Source organism: Rousettus aegyptiacus, unplaced genomic scaffold, assembly GCF_014176215.1.
Source record: "Rousettus aegyptiacus isolate mRouAeg1 unplaced genomic scaffold, mRouAeg1.p scaffold_m13_p_1, whole genome shotgun sequence".
Taxonomy (NCBI): Eukaryota; Metazoa; Chordata; class Mammalia; order Chiroptera; family Pteropodidae; genus Rousettus; species Rousettus aegyptiacus.
The window spans coordinates 123,344,259-123,361,058 of NW_023416284.1; the positions used below are offsets into that span (position 1 = coordinate 123,344,259).

General features: G+C 33.1%; 1 long non-coding RNA gene and 1 pseudogene across 2 annotated transcripts in view; one reads left to right on the forward strand and one right to left on the reverse strand.

Moving 5' to 3' along the window:
- Positions 1 to 16,800, reverse strand: part of LOC107517043 — a 266,407-nt gene that overhangs the window by 236,064 nt on the left and 13,543 nt on the right. The gene's annotated exons all lie outside the window — the stretch shown is intronic.
- Positions 5,619 to 5,737, forward strand: LOC118606920 (annotated as a pseudogene).

Genomic DNA, 16,800 nt, shown 5'->3' on the forward strand with positions numbered 1-16,800 from the left:
ACCTAAAGTCAGCAGAAGAAAAGAAATCATCAAAATTAGAGCAGAAATAATTAAAACTGAAAACAAAAAAAAAATAGAAAAAATAAATGCAACAAAGGGCTGGTTCTTTGAGAAGGTTAAAAAATTGACAAATCCCTGGCTAGACTTACTAAAGAAAAAGGAGAAAGGACACTAATCAACAAAATCAGGGATGAAAGAAGGTAAATTATGACTGACTTCACAGAAATACAAAGGATCATGCAAGAATACTATGAAAAAGTATACAACACCAAATTTAATAACCTAGAAGAAATAGACAAGTTCTTAGGAATATACAAACTTCCTAGACTGAATCAAGAACCAGAAAATCTAAATAGACTGATCAGCAGTATGGAAATTGAAACAATCATCAAAAACCTACCAAAAAGTAAAAGTTCAGCACCAGATAGCTTCACCAGTGAATTCTACCCAACATTCAAAGATTTAATACCTATTCTCCTCAAACTCTTCCATATACTTGAAGAGGAGGCAATACTTCCCAACACATTTTATGAGGCCAATATTTATGATACCAAAACCTGGTAAAGGTAACACACACAAGAAATACTACAGACCAATATCTCTCATGAACACAGATGCAAAAATCCTAAATAAGATACCAGTGAACCAAACACAGCAATATATTAAAAAGCTTATACACCACAATCAAGTGGGCTTCATCCCAGAGGCACAGAGACAGTTCAACGTAAACAAATTAATTAATGTGATACGCCACATAAATAAATTGAAAAATAAGAATCATATGATCATATCAATAGATAAAAAAAGTCTTTGACAAGATACAGTATCCATTTATGATTAAAACACTTAAAATTGGTATTAAAAAAAGTACCTTCACATAATAAAGACCATAATATGACAAAACCTTAGCCAACATTATACCTAATGGTGAAAAACTAAAAACCTTACCTCTAAGATCAGGAACAAGGCAAGGCTGTCCACTATTGCCATTGCTATTCAATATAACATTGGAGGTCCTAGTGAGTGCAATCACGCAAAGGAAGATATCAAAGGCATCCAAATAGGAAACAAAGAAGACAAACTGTCACTATTTGCAGATGACATGATTCTCTATATAGAAAACCCTAAAGCCTCCACAAGAACACTATTAGAAACAATAAGCAAAGATAGTAAAGTTTCTGTATACAAAATCAAAAATCCATAGTGTTCCTATACTCTAACAAAGTGTAAGAAAAGAAGTGGGAAAAATAATTTCTTTTGCAATTGGAACAAAAAATAAAATAAAATACCTAGGAATAAAGCTAAAAAAACATGTGAAGGACCTATATAATTAAAACTACAAGACCTCATTAAAAGAAATTGAAGAAGATACAAAGAAACGGAAAGAGAGTCCATGTTCTTAGACTAGACAAATCAACACAGTTAAAATGACCATATTACCTAAAGCATTATACAGATTTACTGCAATCCCCATCAAAATCTCATTGGCATTTTTTAAAGAAAGAGAACAAAAAAATCATCAGATTTGTATACAAGCACAAAAGACCCCGAATTGCCAAAGTCATCCTGAGAAAAAAGAATGAGGTTGCCTGACTTCAAATTAAATCACAAAGTGACAATAATCAAAACAGCATGGTATTGGCAGTAAAAAAGACATACGGACCAATCAAACAGAATCCAGAGTCCAGAAGTAAATCCATATTTATATGGGCAAATAATTTTCAACAAAAAAAGCCAAAAACATGCAGTAGAGAAAGGAAAGCCTCTTCAAGAAATGGTGCTGGGAAAACCGGAAAGCTACCTGCAAAAGAATGAAACTAGACTATTGTCTATCATCACACACCAATATTAACTCAAAATTGATTAAGGACCTGAATACAAGACCGGAAAGAATAAAATGCATAGAAGAAAACATAAGAACTAAACTCAAGGACCTTGGACTTAAAGAGGATTTTATGAATTTGACCTCAAAGGCAAGGGAAGTAAAAGCAAAAATAAATGAATGGGACTACATCAAACTAAAAAACTTCTGCACCGCAAAAGAAATCATCAACAAGGTAAAGAGACAACTATCTCAGTGGAAAATTATATTTGCAAGCAACGTCTCCAATAAGGACCTAATATCCAAAATATACAAAGAACTCATACAACTCAATAACAACAACAAAAAAACAAATGATCCAATAAAAAAAAAAAAATGGGCAGAAACCTGAACAGACACTTCTCTCTAGAGGACTTACAAATGGCCAACAAACATATGAAGATGCTCAACATCACTAGCTATTAGGGAAATGCAAATTGAAACCACAATGAGATACCATCTCACACCTGTTACAATGGCTATAATCAAGAGGACAAGCAGTACCAAATGTTGGAGAGGATGTGGAAAAATAAGGGACCCTCATACACTGCTGGTGGGACTGCAAATTGGTACATCCACTATGGAAAACAGTATGGAGGTTCCTCAAAAAACCAAAAATTGATCTACCATATGATCCCGCAATCTCTCTACTGGGTATTTACCCCAAAGACTTGAAAACTCATATCTAGAAATATATTTGCACACCAATGTTCATAGCAACATTATTCACAGTGTCCAGGACATGGAAGCAACTGAAGTGCCCTACAATAGATGATTGGCTAAAGAAGCCATGGTACGTATATACAATGGAATATTACTCAGCTATGAGAAGAGATGAAATACTGCCATTTGCGACAACATGGATGGACCTCGAGATAATCATGCTAAGCAAAATAAGCCAGACAGAAAAAGCTGAAAATCACATGATATCACTTGTATGTGGGATATAAACTTAAAAGTAACAAATGAACAGAGACAATCAAACAGAGACTCATGGACACAGGCAATAGAATAGTGGTTACTAGGCAGGAGGAGGGTGGGAGAAAAAAAGAAAAAAAAAGAAAATGTTCAAAAAATAATAACAAAAAATAAAAGTAAATAAATAAAAATAAAAACTTTCTAGTTACAGTTGGCATACAATATTATATTAGTTTTCTGTGTACGACAGGGTGATTAGACACATATATATTTTATGAGTGACCACCCCAATAAGCCTAGTTATTATAAATTTATTAAATTTATAATCTAGTTATTAAAGTTATGTCTATGTATCTGACACCATACAGTTATTACAATATTATTGACTATATTCCTTATGCCATATTTTATATCGCCATCACTGTTTTGTAACTACCAATTTTATTTCTTAATTCCTTCCTCCTTTTCACTCACCCCCATAACTGAAGGCATCAAAATGTTCTCTGCATCTATGAGTTTCTGTTTTTTTGTTGTTGTTGTTGTTTATTTGCCTTTTAGATTCACGTGTAAGTGAAATCATATGGCATTTGTCTTTATTTACCTTATTTGTATTTCTCTGTCCATTTAGCACAAAACCCTTTACGTTTATCCCTATTGTAACAGATGCAAGATTTTATTCATTATTATGGCTGAGAAATACTCCAATGTCTATATGTACCACCTCTTTATCCATTCATTTATTGGTAGATACCCAAGTTACCTTCATTACTTGGCTGTTGAAAATAGTGTTGCAATGAACATACAGATTCGCATGTCCCTTCAAAGTAGCGTTTTGGGTAAATACCCAGAAGTGAGATTGCTGGGTCCTTTGTCTCTTGCTATAGCCTCTGTTTTAAAGTTTATTTTACTTGGTAAAAGTATTGCTATACTAGCTTTTTGTTTTGTTTTGTTTTCATTTTCATGAAATATCTTTTTCCATCCCTTTATGTGCAGTCTATGTCTCTTTTGATCCGAAGTGAGTCTTATAGGCAGCATATGTAAGGGCCTGTTTTCTTATACATTCAGCCACCATATATTTTGATTGGAGCATTTAACCATTTTCACTTAAAGTAATTATTGATAGATTTGTCGTTATTACCATAAACAGAGACTCAGGGACATGGACAATGGACTAGTGGTCACCAGAGGGTAGAGAGTGGGGGAGGAGGGAAGAGGTATACAGGGTAAAGGGGGTCAAATATAGGGGAGTAGGATAGGGATGAAGTGGGTAAAGGGGATCAAATATATGGTTGCTGAAGGAAACTGTACTTTGGGTGGTAATCACACAATAGAATATACAGATATCAAATAATAATGGACACCTGAAAATTATATGATTGTATTAACCAATATTATCTCAATAAACTCAATTTTTAAAAAATCTATAAGACATGGTGAAGGAAATCTCTCAGAAAATAAAAATGATTAGACAAAGAATTGGGAAATGTTTGAGAAAAGAGACCTAGAGGATTAATCCATCAGATCTAATATCTAAATAATAGAAGTTACAGAAAGATGGAACAGAAACAACTGGAGAGAAATTTATCAAAAAAATATTGTATAAGGAAATGTACAAAGACTCAAGTACATGAGTTTACAAAGTACACAGTCTCACTGAATACTGACTACAAAGAAAGAGAAAAGACTTATTTATGGAACATCTTGATGACATTTCAGAGTACCAGAGGTAAAGAGAAGAATCTAAAATCTTCTAAAGATCAGGTCATACATGAAAGACCTATATTTAGAATGGCATGAAATTCAATGCTTTAAAAATGTTAAGGAAAAATTATTTTAACTTAGAATACAATATCCAGCCAAAGTACCAATCAAGTGTGAGGATAAAGTAAAATGAAATTCTGGATCTGCAATTAACTTTAGAAGTTGCCTTTTCCAAAGAAGCCATGGGAAGATGTGCCTCAGAAAAAAATTTAAAAATCTCACCCACCCACCCCAATTCAAAAAAAAAAAAAAAAAAGGATGAAGACATAAAATCCAGCAAGCAGTAGAAACAAACAAATTTAGTTGGGAAAAAAAGATAGAAGAATCTGAGAAGGAATTCTAAAACATTCAAGAATTCATGATAGACTATCTGAAATGTTTCACACTTGGAAAATAATATGGATAAGCATTAGATAAAGACTTTATAAATTGATGGTGAGTACAATGAAAACTAATGCAAGTGAAAAAAAAAGGAAGTTATTATCTACAAAAAATGTTTTATAAAAAAGTCATAGACTACCACTTGGATTGTAATAAATAATATTTTCAAAGTCATAATAAAGTAAAAACTGAATAGAGACTTGCCCTCCAAATTATTATATCATTATATTGGAAGGTTAGTTGGGCAGGAAAATAAAGTGTAGAGAAAGAATGTAAGATACCAATTCAGAGATCCTTACCTTGATGGGAAATCAACAGGTAATATAGAAGAAAATACCAGGAGAAACAGCCAAAACAAATAAAAATGGTTGCTTCTGGGAAAGGAGACCAGGGATTTGCAGCAGGGAGGGAAAAGACAAATGCTTCTCATTATTATGCTATTTGATTTTTCACATGCAGGAATTATTCTAAAAAAATATGTGAGAATGAATGAGTCTTAAACTATGTATGTTGAAGGAATATTTTTGCCATTTGTTCTTTTCTTGAAAATCAAAAATTTTAATTTGGTGAAAATGGGGGATAAATACATTTTTAAAAAACAGTATTCTTGGACATGGTTCCATGGTGTAGTGGTTAGTACATCTGCTTTACATGCAGAAGGTCCTGGGTTCACACCCCAGTAGAGCCACAGTCCAATGTCTATAGCCATGCCACCCTGAACAAGCCTGATTCCATCTGACCTTGGAAGCTAAGCAGGGTTAGGCCTGGTTAGTACTTGGATGGGAGACCACCTAGGAAGGCCAGGTGCTCTAAGCATAAATAATAATTTTTTTTAAACTATTCTTTGTAAATCCAATTTATTCAATTATACCACTCTAGTGTTTTTCTTAGAATAATTAAATTTAAACAAACAAAAGAAAGTTTTAACTTTTCCTGTGATATTCTCATTGTTGATTTATCCAAACATATATGCAAACATGTTCATATTTGGATAATGACAAACCTATTAATTGCTCTGATTTAAATTTTCTGAACAACAAAAAGGTAAAATAAAATCAGGAAAGTGAAAACTATCAAACTGTTAAAGTGAGATTTCTTGGTTCAAAATGGTTAAAAAGGGAAAAACTATAAAGACCATGCAATTTATAGGGAAATTAGCATTTTATTATTTTATAAAAACTGGTGTCTATATGGTGACTAAATAACATAATATTTCTCTGAAAATTATTGCTTTAAACTGTGTGAAAGTTTTTTGCCATGCAACTTTCCTAACTGTTGTTTTTTGTGGGAGGTGGGGGAAGGTCTCATGTACATTTACTTATATTTATGCATTATCTCTTGCTATGAAGAAAAAGAAGTTATAAGTTTTTGAGTTAAGAGTAGATTCTTCCTGAACTATTCAATGCAAAATTCTTGGGATTTCATTCAATGCCAAATACAAAGTTTCTGTGTATCAGCTAAATGCAATAGTCATTTCAAAGTATCTAAAATGTATTATTGAATTAATTCGTAAACTAGTTGTAGGAAATGGAAATTTGCTTACTTATGTTGATGAACTATGTTCATAAGTTCCATGACCACCTAACTTGTGTAGGTTCTTCTTACTCCTGCATCTAGTTTTTCTCCTTACTAGCTGTTCAAGTAAAGAAATATAAACTCCAACCCTAAAGCAGCAGTGAGTTTTCTTCAACAATTCCTTGATTGCCAAGTAAATCGTTAATATTTGTAAATATTCCAAGCAGTTGAAGAGAATGGGTACTTCTCTATTTGTTAAATTCAAATTTGTTGATTGATACATTTCCACAGTTTCCAAACTGTGTTTCTGATTCATTAGGTCTGGGCCAGGCTCAGGATTTGTATTCACAAAAAATTCCAAGTGATGTGGATGCTGCTTTGGGAACCACACTTTGAAAATCATGCATTATGGTTTCAATTTGCTTTTCTTCTACGATTTCTTCAGTTTATTATTTTTTTTACTGTTGTTTTTTTTAAAGAAAAAGCTCATGTATTTTAGTGAGCTAATTTGTAAGCCAAGCACTCCATCCCTCTCCAATTGTTCTAAAATATCCCAGTGGCCTCCCTGAGTTAAGTTAGCAGAATAATAATATTTCATGGCTCATTAGTGCATGGAATCAAGTAATGGATCCCAGAGCGGCAGTGTAAAGAAAAAGGCAATGGGGTATGTCCCATTTTGTTAACTCCACAATGTGCCTTTAGGACACAATCAAAAGATATGCACTAAGGATTAACTGTGAAGGAACTGGCTGACTAAAAAAAAAGATTTTAACAGAAAGAGCTAGCTAGTGTGCTACTTAAACTTTTCTCACCTTTTTTTTTTGGTAGGTTAACAATGTCTATATTTGTAGGCCAAATTTCTGCTGCAATTCTATTGAGTTTCATGTCTATAATCACCCTTTGCCTCCCTCAGCCACATATACTGAATCCTTCATATTTGAATCCTCTGTTCAGGTGACTTCATATTTGAGTTCTTACATTTAGGTGACTTCTTCAGTTGCATTTCAAGGTATTCTAACCCAAAAGAGGATGTGCATACCTCCAGGAAAACCACAAGACAATCCTTTGGGGATATATAAAAAATATATATTAGAATTTCCATTACCATTTATTTTTTCTAAAAATAAAAAATAATGTAAGAGTCTATATTTAATACAGTTGACATCTGAACAACACTTATACACTAATTTTTTTGAAAAATTCCATAAGTGATTTTCTTAATAATATTTCTTTTCTCTAGCTTACTATAATGTAAGAATATAGCATATAATCTATAAAACATACAAAATATATGTAATCAACTGTTTATGTTATTGGTAAAGCCAACAGCAGACTATTAATAGTTAAATTTATGGGGAGTCAAAAGTTATACACAGATTTTCAAATGTGTGAGTTGTGTCCATAAACCCCGTATTTTTCAAGGGTCAACTGTACATGCATTGTTAATGACATCCTTGGTCAGTAAGTACATCAGAGGCATCATATCTCATACATTGAGCAAAATATCCTGAAAGAAGTGTGAACGATCCAGGAGCAGAGGGGTAAATGATGGTCTCCTCATGAATTCACTCTCTAAGTTCAGGATGTTAACATCCTACAACAGTATAAAAAAACTAGTTGAGAGTATTTTCGTATTTCATCATCAAGTTTTATATAAATTAATCTTCACAAGAAGAGCAAATTACTTTAAACTATTCCTGCAAAGATACCACATGTTAAAGATAATACTAGTGATGCAAGCATATAAGTCAACAAGATAACAGCATCATGGAAAGTTCTACTACTAGTATAAGTTCTTCATTGTCCATGTTATGGTATAAAACCAAACATGATCTAATTAGATCAAAGAGTTGGTCAAAAAATTCAAAATTATGAGGGGAGAGGGTTTGGAAGGTTGAGAGAAAGGGGTAAAGGGTTAAAGAGATACAAATTAGTAGTTGATAGCTGGTCACAGGGATGGGGAGCATGGCATAGGGAATGCAGTCAGCATTAGTGCAATGGCTAGGTATAGAACCAGAGGAGAGAAAGACCAATCAGGGGAATCATTTTATAAACTATATAAAGGTCTAACCAGATTTCAGAAACATGGCAGAGTGAGAGATGTCCCCAGATCTCTCCCTTTGAAACAACAAAAAGCTGAACATCTAAAACTCAACAAAAAATGCCCAAACTGCACACCAGCTTATCTGAGCTTGGGATTTGCACATAAGAGTTACCACAGGTCAGAACCCTAGGTATCAAGCAGTAGACTGGGAGAAATAAAGAAGCTGCCTCTCCCAGTCTCTGGAGCTCCCTACAGGAGAAGGGGGAGGGGAGAAGGTATGCCGATTTCCTTGAACAGCCCTGCCTGGGAGCGCTCGGAGCTCCACATCGCTGGTGGCAGGACCCAGGCAGAAAGCAGAGATCCTGATGGCAGAGAAATAACAATTGATTTTTACCAGCCGCAGTTGCAAAACCAAGGCTGAGTGGCAGCCCCCAATTCCCAATAAAGAGAATCCCTCCCCCCATGCCCTCCAAGACCAAACACCATTGAGCCCCAGGGGAATCTGAGCAAACACCCTGAAACTGTTGATAACACTGACAGAGACTGAAACTAAGGGTAGCAAGTGTAAGTAAATATCTATAAGAAAATAAAAAGCATTTTTAAGGCTTTATATAAAGCAGGGATCCAAGAGGCTTAGAAGCCACCTACTGGAAACCAAAAGAAAAGCACCTTCTTTGCAGCAGGCTAAAGAGAGACTTTCATATAATAAATCTTCTTTCTGGAAAAAAAAAAAAAAAAACAACATACATTTTGATTAATGCCCAGGAAGAGAAATAGTCCATTAAACACCATGAATAACCAAAATGACAAAGTATCTCATAAAGAAAAAGAAAAATCTCCAGAAAAGAAGCTTACAGACATAGAAATATGTAACTTAAATGACAGAGAATTCAGGATGGTACGTCTGAAAAAACTCAGTGAGTTCTGAAACAAGTCATATCAACAATTTCAGGAACTGAAAATATACCTAGATGAGCAGAACAAGGAGATTGAAACCCTCAAAAAGAACCAAATAGAACTTATGGGGATAAAGAACACACTGCAAGAGTTGAATATTAAAATTGCAAGCTTGGGAAATATAGGCGACCAAATGGAGGAAAGGATCAAAGATATCGAAGACAGAAATCTAGAAATAAATTAGAAGGAAGAAGAAACTGAAGAATAAAAAATACTGAATGAGAAATTCAAGAACTAGCTGATATCATCAAGAGAGGAAATAAAAATAATGGGCATTATCAAAGGTGAAGAAAAGTAGCAGGGACTAGAAAGCATTTTCAGACAAATAACGAGAATTTCCCAAACCTAAGGAATGAGCTAGAACTTAGAATTTAAGAAGTCAACAGTACATCCAATTATCTCCACCCAAAAAGGTCTGCACCAAGACACATTGTATTAAAGTTATCAAAAATCAACAACAAAGACAGAATTCTCAGGGCAGCCAGGGAAAAGAAGATGGTAGGCAGCTTCTTTATTTCTCCCAGTTCACCACCCGATACCTACAGTTCTGACCTGTGGCAGCTCTTATGTGCAGATCTCAAGCTCACATTTGCTGGTGGGCCATTTGGGTTACATCAAGATAGTAATGAACATTCAGCATACATAAAAACAAATTGAGATAACAATGACTGAAAAAACGAAGATTCAAAGATCCAAATTCACAAAGGGGAATGGAGATAAGGCACATGCAGAGTAGATCAAAAAACAAAACTCGACCATATGCTGCCTCCAGGAGACACATCTCAGTTCCAAAGACAAATATAGACTCAAAGTGAAAGGGTAGAAAATGATATTTCAAGCAAATGGCATTCAGAGAAATGCGGGCGTAGTGGTACTAATATCAGATGAAATAGATTTCGAAATAAATGACTAACCAATATGCTGTATACTTGAAACTAATAATAAAATTTTTAAAAATTCAGAATTATCAAAACAATTTATTATTATATATGCACAATAATTCAATTATGAATGTTCTCATGTATAAATCCTTCCTTGCAATATTTAGTCAGATAATGTGTTGCCCTTACAATTAACCTGACAATTTAAAATAGCTTAGTTTCTCTTTGCCTTATTCTTTTTAATTTTTATTTGTTTTTATAAAACATAAAATTTGTTAGCACATTCATTACAATTATTATTTTTTATTTATTATAAAGACAGATTACTGGATTAACAGCATGAATATGTAACCAGACTTCCCAGCTCTGCTACTTAATACTATCTAACATGGACAACATATTTAACTTCTCTGTCTCTGAGTTCCTTTACATGTAAAAAGGTGATAATAATAATACCTCTTTCACAGAGTTATTATGAAGAAAAATTAATTAAATTTTGTAAAGCCCTTATAACAGTGCCTTGATCATAACAAATTCTGTATAAATATCATTAAATTAAATTAAAACCTTAATATTTAAAGAAGTTAATGTAATGTTAAATTTTTTTTACAGAAATGTGTATATAATCAACAAAGTTTGAAGTTCACTGTTCTATAGAATCTTGTGTCCCATTTATGTTACTTGAAAACATAATGATGGACATAGTTTAATAGAAAATTCCTATTTCATCTATTTAACCTAAATGGAGAAAATATATAATTTTACATAAATTCGTTCCTTCATATTCAAAGTAATAAAGGTTTGTGGATATGTTTAAAATAAACAAGTGGGTATGTTTAAAATAAATAAGTGGATATGTTTTTAAAAATACTATTTACATATGGCTAATAAAATACTGTGCATAGGATTCCCAACAGAATCACTTTATCAAATGTGTCTTATACTAATATCTACATTGGTTCATATTTTTAATCACCAAAAATTGATCATGGGAGACATACAGGAACCATCAGCCTCCCTAGATAATCAAAAATCATCAAGTATGACAATTCAGACAACTAAGGTTATTGATGACCAAACATAAAGAAGATGTGTGTGACTCCAGTCTCAAAAGTCCAGTGGTGCCCATATGAGCACATTATTGCAATACAATATGATAAATGTTTTAATGGAACATTCACATATCATTTTGAGCATGAAGGGCTGGAATTGGGAGGCTAAGGAAGAGAGTTTTTTTTAGAAAAAACTGTACCAGTTTTTTTTTAATTTATTTTTTAATTATAGTTGACATAAAATATCATGTTAGCTTCAGGTGTACAATATAGTGATTAGATACATATTTTTATATCTTACAACATGATTATTCTGATGTCTAATATCCAACTGATATCATACAGTTATTATAATATTATTGACTTTATTCCTTATTCTGTACTTTACATTACATAACTATTTTTATAATTGGCAATTTGTACTTTAGGAGAATGATTGAAAGGATGGATGAGACTACTATGTTAAAATCACAACAAAAAAATGAAAAGGAAAACCAAAAAGCCTGGTAGCTGTAATTTTATTCTTTCTCTCCATTTTGCTTAAATGGGTTAGATTATAGACTCCTTTAAGTCTTTAATGTAAATTAATATTCAGAAATCAGTTGCATTTTCATATACCAACAATGAACTATCAAGAAGAGAAATTAAGAAAAAATTCTGTTTACAATTGTATCAAAAGAAATAAAATACCTAGGAATAGATTTAACCAAGGAAGCAAAATACCTGTACTTGGAAAACTCTAAGACAGTGAAGAACGAAATTGAAGAAAATACAAATAAATGGAAAGACATACTGTGTTCATGGACAGGAAGAATTAACATCATTAAAATGTCCATATTACCCAAAGCAATCTAGAGATTCAACGCAATCCCTATCAAAATATCAAGGGCATTTTTCACAGAACCAGGCCGATCTTAAAATTTATATGGAACCAGAAAAGACCCCGAATTGACAAGGCAATCTTGAGAAAAAAGAGCAAAGTGAGACATCTCACACTACGTGATATCAAAGTATACTATAAAGCTATAGTAATCAAAATAGCATGGTACTGGCACAAAAGACACATAGATCAATGGAACAGAATAGAGAGCTCAGAAATAAACTCATATGTATATGGTCAAGTAATATACGATAAAGGAGGCAAGAATATAGAATGGGGTAAAGACATTCTCTTCAATAAATGGTGCTGGGAAACTAGACAGACACATGTAAAGGAATCAAACTGGATTACTTTTTTACACCATATACAAGAATAAACTCAAAATGGATTAAATACTTAAATGTAAGACCTGAAACCATAAAATTCTTAGGCAGTAAGTTCTTTGACATCTCTCTTATCAAAATTTTTTGGATATGTCTCCTCAGGCAAAGGAAACAAAAGAAAAAAATAAACAAATGAGACTACTTCAAACTAAAGAATTTTCGCACAGTTAAGGAAACCATCAATAAAATGAAAACACAAACTATTGAATGTGAGAAGATATTTACCAGTGATACATCTGATAAGGGGTTAATATCCAAAATACATAAGGAACTCATATAATTAACACCAAAAAAAACAAACAATCCAATTAAAAAATGGGCAAAGGACCTGAATAGACATTTCTCCAAAGAGGACATACGGATGGCCAATAGACATATGAAAAGATGCTCAACCTAACTAATCATCAGGGAAACATAAATTAAAACCACAATGAGATATTACTTCACACCTGACAGAATGGCTATCATCAAAAAATTAATGAACAAGCGTTGGCGAAGATGTGGAGAAAACAGAATCCTCATGCACTGTTGGTAGGATTGCAAACTGTTGCAGAAACTATGGAAATCAGTAGGAGGTTCCTCAAAAAGTTAAAAATAGAACTACCTTATGAATCAGTAATTCCATCTGGGTATTTATCTGAAGAAACTCAAAACACTAATTTGAAAAGGCATATGCAACCCTATATTCACTATAGCAATGACTACAGTGGCCAAGTTATGGAAGCAATCTAAGTGTCTGTGAATAGATGAATGGATAAAGAGGTGGTACATATATACAATAGAATATTACTCAGTCATAAAAATTAATGTAATCTTACCATTTGTGACAACATGAGGGATCTAGAGTATATTTATTATGTTAAGTGAAATAAGTCAAACAGAGAAAGACAAATACCATATGATTTCACTTATATGTGAAAACAGAACAGAAACAAAACAGAAACAAACTCATGAATCCAGAGAACATTTTGATGCTTGCCAGATGGGAAGGGATTGGAGCAATGAGTGAAAAAGAGGAAGGAATTAAGAAGTACAAATTGCCAGTTGCAAAACAGTCATGGGGATGTAAAGTGCAGCATAGGGAATATAGTCAATAATAGTATAATAACCATATATGATGTCAGATGAGTACTAGATTTATTACAGTGATCACTTCGTAAGTTATATAAATGTCTAATTGTTATGTTATACACTGACACTAATATAATATTGTACGTCAACTGTAATTAAATATTTTTTAATTTTTTAAAATTTGAAAAATAGAACTACCATATGATTCAGCAATTCTATTTCTAGGTAAATACCTGAAGGAAACAAAACAATTATGTTGAAGAGATATCTGCACCCCATGTTCACTTCAGTATTATTTAAAATAGCAAAACATAGAAACAACCCAAGTGTATATCAACATATGGATAAAGCAGTTGTTTTTACATATATATAAAATATTATACGTGTGTATATATATTATATATATAACAGTATATATATATATATATATATATATATATATATAATGTAATATTATCCACCCACGAAAAATAAGGAAATCCTGTCATTTGTAACAACATGAATGAAACTGGAAGACATTATGCTGAGTGAAATAAGCCAGACACAGAAAGATAAATATTATATGATCTCACTTATACGTAGAATCTAAAATAGTCAAACTCACTAAAGCAGAGAATAAAATGGTGATTCCCAGGGACTGGAGGGATGTAGGAATGGGGAGATATTAGTCAAGAGTACAAAGTTTCAGTTATGCAAGATAAGTATATTCTGGAGATCTAATGTACAGCAATGTGACTACAGTTAACAATACTGTATTGTATACCTGAAATTTACTAAGAGGGTAGATCTTAAATGTTATCACCAAAAAAAGGTAACTATGTGAAGCAAAAGATATGTTAATTACCTTGATTGTAGTGATCATTTCACAATGCATACATATATTAAAACATTAAACTGTATACCTTAAATATATACAATTTTTATTTGTCAATTAATTATAACTTAACAAATCTGAGGAGTAAAAACGATGGAATAATTTGAGTTACTGGATAGAACAGGAAATAAAAATGTCAACTATTGAATAGAACTCAACTCTATAAACACTTATCGAATATTTTATATGAAATCCTGTGAAGTATAAATAACAGTTGGGCCTTTCCCTGGAGGAATTTATAAAAAGAAAAGAGGAAGTGAAAGTGAGAGATTTTGATGCAAGGCAGGATGCAGGGAGGTGAAGTCAATAGTGAGTTCTGTGTAGAATTCATTCCGCCTGAGAGAATATGGCTGGAATACAGGAGGTACAGAAGAATGGGGGCAGAATCTGGTATAGACAGAAAAGAAAGCCAGGGAGAGAGACTCCATCCAATATAAACAATCAGAACTTAGTAAACAAATGAAAAGGCATTAGGAGCCAATCCAGAAAAAATCAAAGTGCCTAAAAAGCAAAAGTGGGATTCAGTCAAGAGAGTCTCAGGTAAAAGAGTAAAAGAAATATATAGAATAGGAAGGCAAGTATGGACATGATTTACAGGGATCCAGCCATGCCACAACCATTACTCAAGACCAGAGTTACCACAGTAATTCAGTGACCAACTGCACAGAACAGGAAGAAATTGTGAAGAGCAAAAGTGCACACAGCTGAGAAGCCTTTGAGTTAGAGGTGACTTATGCTTCAAAGATATTTTTATTCTAGAGATCCAGAAGTCCATTTTTCCTCTTTTACTGACCTCCCTCCTAGACTCCAGCTTCAATATCAATGACAGACCAAACTATTTTCCATTGCTCAAACACAGAATGTTCAGATCTCCAAATTGTTCCTAAGGCTGCTTTCTTTGCCAGAAAACACCTCCTCTTCCTTCAAGGACAAGTACCCAAATATGGCAGTTGAATTTAATTGAAGTCTATTGATTACACATGTTTTTCCTTTGGGAAAACTTAAATTAGTGACCCCACTGAGATAGGTATAGCAACGTAATCAGAAGCTCACTAAATGAAAAAGAGAAAGGACACAAATAAACAAAATGAGAGATGAAAGAGAAGTTATGACAGATACCACAAAAATATAAAAGATCATACAAGACTACTATGAAAAAGTATATAACACCAAATTTAATGACCTAGAAGAAATGGACAAGGTCTTAGGAATATACAAACTTCCTAGACTGAATCAAGAACCAGAAAATCTAAATAGACTGTCAGGAGCCATTACGAGGCACTGAAGCAGCTGCTAATTCTGCTTAAACAATGGTTTTAGGAAGCAGGGTTTTAAGTTAATCATTACTGACCCTGGTGAGGAGATTTGCCTCCTAAGGAAATCCTTTTAAGATGGTGGAATGTTTTACAGCCCAGAAAACAAGAATGTTTGTACCCTGAGGGAAGGGTGTATAAGAACTTATGTAAATGTCAGCATTCCTATGGTAATGTACTCTGTGCTTAGGTATAAATAAGCTGGGTTAAATAAACTGGAGGCTGCAGTTCTGACTATAGGCCCTCCCTAAGGAACTTTTCTGTCTTCTTTTTTTTCCCTTAGGCTTCACCCCCCTCTTTCAGGTGCTGTTCGATCTCTGCTGGCAGGCTCTGGCAATAGACCGATCAGCACTATGGAAATTGATAACCTACCAAAAAATAAAAGTCCAAAACCAGATGGCTTCACTAGTGAATTCCACCAAATATTCAAAGATTTAATACCTATTCGCTTCAAACTGTTCCAAAAAATTGAAGAGGAGGCAATACTTCCTAACTCATTTTATAAGGCCATTATTACCCTGATACCAAAACCTAGTAAAAAATAACACCAAAAAAGAAAACTACAGGCCAATATTGCTCATGAACACAGATGCAAAAATCCTAAATAAGATACCAGCAAACCAAATACAACAACATATTAAAAAGAGCATATACCATGATTGAGCAGGCTTCATGCCAGGGGCACATGGATAGTTTAACATATGCAAATCAATTAATGCGATATACCACTTAACAAAATAAAGAATAAGAATCATATGCTCATATCGATAGATGTAGAAAAAGCCTTTGGCAAGATACAGCATCTATTTATGATCAAAACACTTAAAAAAAACTGGTATAGAAGGAAAGTACCTTAACATAATAAAGGTCATATATAACAAACCCTCAACCAACATTATAATTAATGGT